This window comes from Calidris pugnax, unplaced genomic scaffold, assembly GCF_001431845.1.
Source record: "Calidris pugnax isolate Ruff unplaced genomic scaffold, ASM143184v1 scaffold14, whole genome shotgun sequence".
Lineage (NCBI taxonomy): Eukaryota > Metazoa > Chordata > Aves > Charadriiformes > Scolopacidae > Calidris > Calidris pugnax.
Genome location: NW_015090793.1, coordinates 550,487 through 558,410, shown reverse-complemented (window position 1 = coordinate 558,410; position 7,924 = coordinate 550,487).

Sequence of the window (7,924 nt, the reverse complement as noted above, 5' to 3'; positions counted from 1 at the left end):
GAAGGGAAGGGAAGGGAAGGGAAGGGAAGGGAAGGGAAGGGCCAGTACCACTTTGCTAGTTTGGTGTCAATAGGAAGTCTCATCTGGTCAGATAATTCATGCATTTGAGATTGTAATCATGAATATTTTTGTCATTTCCTATACGCTTGTGTAAAAGAACTGCTCTATGTAACAGGAATCTGATTAATTACATAGTTTGTATAGTAGGTGTCAGGAAATAAAAATATGAGATATTGTTCCTGGTTTACAATATACCTTTCTTGTGAACAGCATGTAACTGAGATGCGTGTGTGTAACTTTTAACAGGTAACTCAGGACGGATGAGTCCTGAGTGAACAGTAACATGGATGAAAGCATTAGCTCATTTCCAGCTTATGTTGCAAAAGAGTGCTGAGACTAGGTTCAAGTTATGCTTATTTAACTGTATGATTTATTGTTCTCATGGCATTATTTTTTCATGTCTGTGTTATTGGATGTGTCCCTTTCTATATAGGTGTTGAGCAGAGTGGGAGGATGAATCCAAACTCTCAAGCAAGTTCAGTGAAGGTGCAATCTCAAGGAGACCGGAGCATTCTCTAGACCAGAAGGCGGTGGTGGGCCCTTCCTTGGTGGACAGAAGAGGTTTGGGCCAAGTCAAGGAAAAGTTCTGCAGGTGAATGCTAGCTATGTGAATTTAGTACCTGACCTCCCTTGCAATTTCTGTGCATATAAGACATAAGTGCAGTTCCTATAAGTTTGTTGTTTTTCTTATCTTGCTTGGGAGGCATTACTTCCACTCTAACCTAGAGTAACTTCTTAGCTCCTATCAAACCTGTGTAGTATATGCACTTGAGAAATATTAGGAAGAGAAAAGACAAAATGTGGCAACACACGTCAAGCTCATCAATTCTGAACTAATATAAATATACTGAGCAAGTGTGACATGTTGATGCAAAAGACCATTTTCTTGGCATATGGAGAAGAGAAATGCAGGACTCAGCCACAAATGTTGATGTGCAACACAGAAAACAAACTGCTACTAGAAAATTATACCTGTCTCTTAAGTGATAAATTCTTACCATCACTCAAAGCTAAAAGAAATTCCACATCTTTGTCATTACAGTTCCCACATATATGACTTTTTTATAATCTTATCTAAAGAGAAGCTGTCATTTTAAATAGAAACATGACATATCCAGATAGATTATCTAATTAAGTTTGTAACTGCAATATAAACTACAGCGTAGAAGGAAGAAATATGAGCTAAAAACCAGAGTTGTTTAGTGTTTAGAGCTCTAAGGTAACACAGCTGAATTGTTCACTTCACAGGGTTGTTTTAGCTTACTGAGAGCTAGCAAAACCTCTGTGCTGTACAGTGTGGTCTGCACTGTCAGGTCAGATGTGAATATCCTGTACATAGAAACCACTAGTGGAACTGTAATAACCCGGGGTTTTTTGCATCAAAATTATGAACTGACAACAAACAGCAAACTCGACTTTTAAATCTTTTTCAGCAACATTTAGCGGAATTGTCAGGCATCAGTTAAGCATCAGTGCTGATATATTATAATAGAAGAGTAATGAGGAGAAATTACAGGCTTCCTTTTTTGTGTGTGTGGACATAGCAGTACTTCTTTTTCATTTTTTTTTTTTTTGTTCACTAGCTAAACAGAGTTTACCAAATAAATTTTGAGAGTGTTGCAAAAATTATTACCAGAGCTCAGTTTTACTGGCAATTGTGCTCATCACTGTGTTCCAGAAGAATATCTCTCTCCAATTGAGTTTGACCATGAATATATCGTGATGAAAACACATTTGGCAACAACACCTGAAAGAATAAGTCTTGCAGTCTCTTCTTACAGTGGGGAAGTAGTGTATTAAATGTTTGTGTCCTTATTTGAATAGTGCTTCTTTTAAAGTAGAAATGTTTCAGCCAATGCTGTCTGTCTGATTGCTGTCCACTACCTTGATACTCTTCATCTGGAGGCAGAATCTTCTGATGACAGATCCCTGTCTTCACCTATGGAGGAGTCATTCCTCTTCCTCCTGTGTTGTTTTGACAACACAAGAAGAAGACAAGAAGACAACAAGAAACATTCCTGTTTGTCATGATATTTGAGAAGAGCAGAGCTTTCCTACCTACAAAGCACTACATTGTGCACATTGAGCCTACTTCCTGCTTAATGATGGAGAACTATCTCAAAATAAACTGGGAAGTGGCTATACGGTAGGTTAATGCTGAAGGTTGAAAGTGCTGTAAATGTGTCATAGCACGGTAATATTACTGCCTAACAGTAAACAACAGAGCTTAAAAGACACTATAATTTTCTTCTCATAAAGCACCTTTAATCATAGTTTTATTGTACCTTCAGCGTTTATTAAGGCAATAATGCAATTATTAATAATGTAAGCATGACTTTATAGTAAAAGCTGTAATATCAGGTGTATTACCAATAGAGTCATCTAGTTCAAATGGAGTCTGCATCTCCCACAGTAGGAGGATAGATATGCCCTATCCCCAAATTGTCAAAGTTAGTAGAGTAGCAAGTGATTTTCTATAGATAGGGCCAAATTCAACTCCCCATATTGCTCCAGACAACTTAGGAAAAGCTTCAAATAGCTCTATCACATTAGAAATTGGACCAAATGGTACTGTGGGCAGGTGTCACTATCTTTTTTTGAAGGGATTTATTCAGCTTTCCTAAAATTCATTTGAAAAAAATCTGTCAATCTGCGTTGTAGATAGTGTCTGACAATTTGATGGATGGATCACATTTTCTGATATTGGTAGAAAAGTAGAACACCTCTTTCCACAGAAAAGGGCCATAAGATTTGTGTGGAAAGAACCTTCTTCCTTTGTCAAGGCAGTTGAAAGACTACTATAATGATACATAATGTTAGGCAAGAGAAAAGAGATTAAAAAGTTCATCCTTCACCCTCCAAGGCTCTCCCTGAAGGTGGTGCAGCCTTCTGCATGAAAGGGCCTGGTGTTTTCATTTCAGTACTGATTAGACAGGGATCTGCACTGCAAACAAACCAGAAATAGTCACACAAACATCCTGCTGGCAGTGCCAGCAAAATGGGGGAGTAGTGAGCTGGCAGAAGCAGTTCAGAAACACCTATTCTCCCAGGCTCCTTCCTCGCTTGAGCTGCAGGATACTGAGGGAATTTTGCATTGTTCTCACATTCTCTTATTATACTGGAACATCAAATATGTTGCAATTCGGGATTATACTGCTAACCCACACTGACTCCAGTACTGACCAGTGCAATAGGGATCCTCCTCAAAACCAGTTATGGAATAAAGTCACAAAATCCTCTTCCTGGTGGGCACTACTATATTCTCTCCGGGGCATCTTTCTCCATAGTTGGCAATACATGACCTGGAATAAACACTTCTAGTGTAAAATGTTTTTACTAGTTTGGCCCTGACACAGAAACCTGCTTTTTAAAGGAATACACAGTATTCTAAAATTGTAACACAGGACTTTCTAACTTTATCAAGGATTAAAAGGAATAAGTTATTTAACCAGGTTTCATCCTCATGCCTGATTTCTTGTCATGTCTCTTGTGCCTGCAGGACAGTCCTAAAGTCAGCAATGAGCAGCCCACCAAATCCGCAAGTAGTTTCCAGTAGCAGAACTTTTTTACATTGCAGGAGTACCTCAGACTGTTGCCAGCATTTCTCCAAATCTCAGCAGGCCATCTCCAAGGGTCAGCTAAGCCAAAAAACACTATCACCCCAACTGATTATTTTTTTTTCTATAACCGCATCTAGTCTCTGTCAAGGGCTGATAGAGAGGCATATTCATTGTCCTCATTTATGGGTTTGCACGATGAACGTGCAGCTTTCTGAAAAAAGTTAGGCGCTTAAATCTGTGATGAGAAGATGCAATCTGGAAAGATCCATTTGTCTGCCAGGATACGCTGTACTGCATCTGTAACTAGGCAGATTTACAGTCAAAATCACATTCAGACTGGTGAAGTCTCACTGGTAGAGTGCATCATTTCAAAGGCATCTTTAAATAGAATGAAAAAAAGGAATTTCTGTGAAACAAAACTATATTCCTGTAGGAGACAGAAGTTAAGAAATGAGCAGTTGGCTTAATTAAATCAGTCATCAGGACTGGAGATTGTAGAAAGCTTTGGGGAAGATGATGCACTTACTGGTGTAATTCTACCTAAGAAAGAAAATGTAAAATCAATACAGTCATTTCAGTCTGTATTTACTTCAGAGAGGGGAAGCCAAGGACAGGATATGTCAATGATTGGGGTCCACTTAGAGAAAACATGCCAGAAGACAGTTTAACATGACTGTCGCTAACTAGAAAATCCCAGGAAGCAAAGCTGATGCGTTTATGTCATGATTATGTTATTATTTGGTTTATCTGTACCTGTTTCCAAATGTAGTTAGGAATTCATGAAAGAATTCTGTTTTATCTTTCTCATCTTATGATTTAAGTGTTGTCGAATTACATCAGAGAGGCTGCAAATTCCTTCTGTGCATGTTGTGATGAGGACCAACCCTGAAGTTTTGGCATTTGCCTATTAACTCTCAATGCCTATCGACCACAGGTGCCAGTCTCAGGAAGGCATCTTCCTGACAGATACTAAACACTGCAGGACAGTGAGGGAAGAAGCTGAACCTGAGGTGTCATCAAGTGCACCATGTTGAGTACAAGGGAAAGGGAAGAGGACAGTCATGATGGTCCAGAGGCTGGGGCATATTAAGCGTTCCCAGCATCTCCTCCTGAGATTCCTCTGAAATCCTAGTGCTATGTTGAAAGCTCTTTCCTCTTGACACAGCAATGCTATTTGCACAGTTTTCTTGGCAAAGTTCAAGTAGCCAAAGACAATCAAATTTTAAGAAATACAGCCTATATAAATATATATACACACTTTCAGAGGAATCTATTAGAGAATTAAGTACATTGAATCCTACTTCATGGCAATTCAAACTGGAAGGGATGAAATGAATAATGCCTTCTCCCCTCCCAGGCTTTATTTCCTCACTTCAGCAACTAAATGGGACATAAATAAGTTCACATGTACTCAGCTTAGACACCACCACATCAAGTAAAACACAATTGTCACTGATTTTAACATGCTACATTGTAAACTGAGTCAGTTCAGATGCTGCTATATATCCTGGCTGAAATGGTACAGTAATCCTTACAGCCATCAAAGGTTAATTGGACACAAATGCCTTATATGTCATTAGTGCTGAGTTTGCATTTAAGCCACAAAGAAATTACTCTGAACTTCCCAGACTGACCATTGCCAAGAAGTCATCCATGTTTTATGAAAGAGGTAGCCCTGTGTGTTAGGTTATGTGATTAAAGGCCCATCTCCACAAACACTAAGACTCAGAGAGGCTTGATGGCAAATGAGGGAATCCCAATAACCTCATGAGAGAAACAAGACCCTGCCCTGTCTCCTCCCAGGGCTGCCAGAAGACAGTTATTGATGCTCTGGGGGTCACACCCATCACCATTAGTCAATGGGAGAGGCTTTCTACATCACCTCACAGGCTGATGGAGGTTTCTGCCTGCCAAGTTTTGGGGTCATTGTAGGATACTGGGGAAGATTGTCTCAGGATTATACAATAATTCAATATGAGATGTTTAGGGGAGGAACTGAAGGCAGAGAAAAGGAGGGATCAGCATGCTTTACAGAGGAACAAGCATGAAAATAGAGGAATAAGGATAAAGATTAAAGGGACCAGCTATATTTTAGCTGGTTAGTACACATGTCTGGCCAGGCCCTGTGTCTGATGACTGCAGTCTGTCCTGCATTCTCATCAAAATCCATTTCTAACTACTTTTGTGAGTGAGGGAGTCTATCTTCTGTGTGGGAGGGGTCTCTGAGTGTTTGCACATGGAGTTAGACCCCAGGTCAGAGGTCCCATGTGTCTGTGGTGAAACAACTGGAGAGAGCAGAGCTTGTGTATCTTGTGTAGGTGTGTGTGTTGGTGTGTATGAAGCTTGATGAGCTGGTGGATAGGGTAAGGGATTTGGTACCCTGGTTTTGGAGTGGTCACAGGTCTGGGCCACATAGCAGAGAGATGAGCAGCTCAGAGTTGGCTACTGGAGGGAGCAAGGGAAATCCAAACCAGTCACTGGAGAGACCAAGGGGACTCGCAGACAGCTACTGGTGAGGTCCTAAGAATGAACCAGGTACTGAGGAGATCCATTGGTATGTGTGTGTCTGTGCATGAGGCATCTGAAGACCACGGGCTCTATAAACCAGGTAATGCATAGATCATCTAAGGACACTCATGTTGACCTGTGTGGCTGGTCATGTGCATGTGTATATATAGTGTGTGTAAGTGTGCATGTGTGTGTACGTGTACATGCTTAGCCTCACTATGGCTGGACATGGGGACAGGGAGCCATGGCAACCTTGCCACTGTTGGGATACTGGATTTGGCAAGTCCTAATATCTGAAGCTGACAAGCAACTAAAAAAAGCCTTCCTGCTAAGAAGTTCAGTGCCTCTGAGACCATCATAGATTACTTCAAGTGTGTATTGGCCAAGTTTGACTAAGATATTTCTGGAACAAAATAAAAATCAAAATAAAAGAAAGAGTCATATATTATACTGTCCCACTGAGACAGAATATATAAATTCGCCTGGCTCTCTAACGAATGTTAAATTGGCACATGAGATCAAGAGCAATATATTTTCTACTAAGAAACAAAGTCTGCACTATCAGCAAATAGAAAGATATCTTTCTGGAAGGTTATACAGTGTCTGAGCACAGTACAGTGCCCTGTGCTGAACTCTTGTAGCACTGAAAGTTTTGGAGCAAAAAAAAAAAAGACTAGAAATGGAAGTTGAGTGTTACTATTTTGCAACTACAATGTTGGAGGTTCTGTGCAAATTATGTGCATTATCATCATCAATGTCGTGCAATTTCAATGGGTAATCATGTGTCCTTGTTACTCTCTGTGCCAAAATAATAAATGGAAAAAAAGAGTGGAAAACTGCACCAAATTAATGTATTCTTGTTACAAAACAGTTCTGAGAACTGGAAGTCATTCACAAGACAAGCAAAAATCTGTTTTGTTCTGACGCTTTATAAGGAGCATTCACAAAAACGGATGAAATAGTTTGAACTGAAATATCAGAAAGAAAGGAGCTGCCTCTCTTCATAAAGCAAGCACTCCATTGATCCCTTGAAATTGTATATCACAAAAGAAAAAGCTTGCAGCCTTGGAGAAAACAAGTCTTGTTTAAATGACTACACGAGTGAGACCAAGTCCTTCAAAGGCTTTGTCTGTTATAAAGTTCTGTTGGCACGGCTTTGTCAGTTCGTAATGAGTCAGACATCCCAATGCAGTAACGCCTGTAGAATCTCAGAAAAAAAAAAAAAAAACAGTTATGGCAAGCAGAACAAATCCTTTGGCAGGGAGGTTTAGTGGGGGTAGGCTGATTTGGCTCCCATGCATTAAGCCTTCAGCTGAAAATGCTGATAAACTCAAAAAAAAAAAAAAAAAAACAGTTATGGCAAGCAGAACAAATCCTTTGGCAGGGAGGTTTAGTGGGGGTAGGCTGATTTGGCTCCCATGCATTAAGCCTTCAGCTGAAAATGCTGATAAACTCACATAACTCAAGTTTTCTAGCATAGCGTAAACGTACCTGCTGTATCCCAGTGCAGGGTTCATCCAAGATAGCTATGGTGGAAATATAGATGTGTCACAGAAGTGTATTCAGAAGAAATAAGTCACCTTCAAAGTCAGTGTAAACATAGAGAAATTAACTCATTTCTTGTTCCAGTCACTGACCCCACTTGCCCGCCCAGAATAATACTCAAGTCCTTAAGACTATAGATGCTCATCTCTGATTTCTAATGTGCACTGGAACAGATGCATCAACAGGAAGGTGTAGAAAGAACTATTTCATTTTTTTAACTTTTTTGGGGATCAAACTGTTAAACTTCTCAC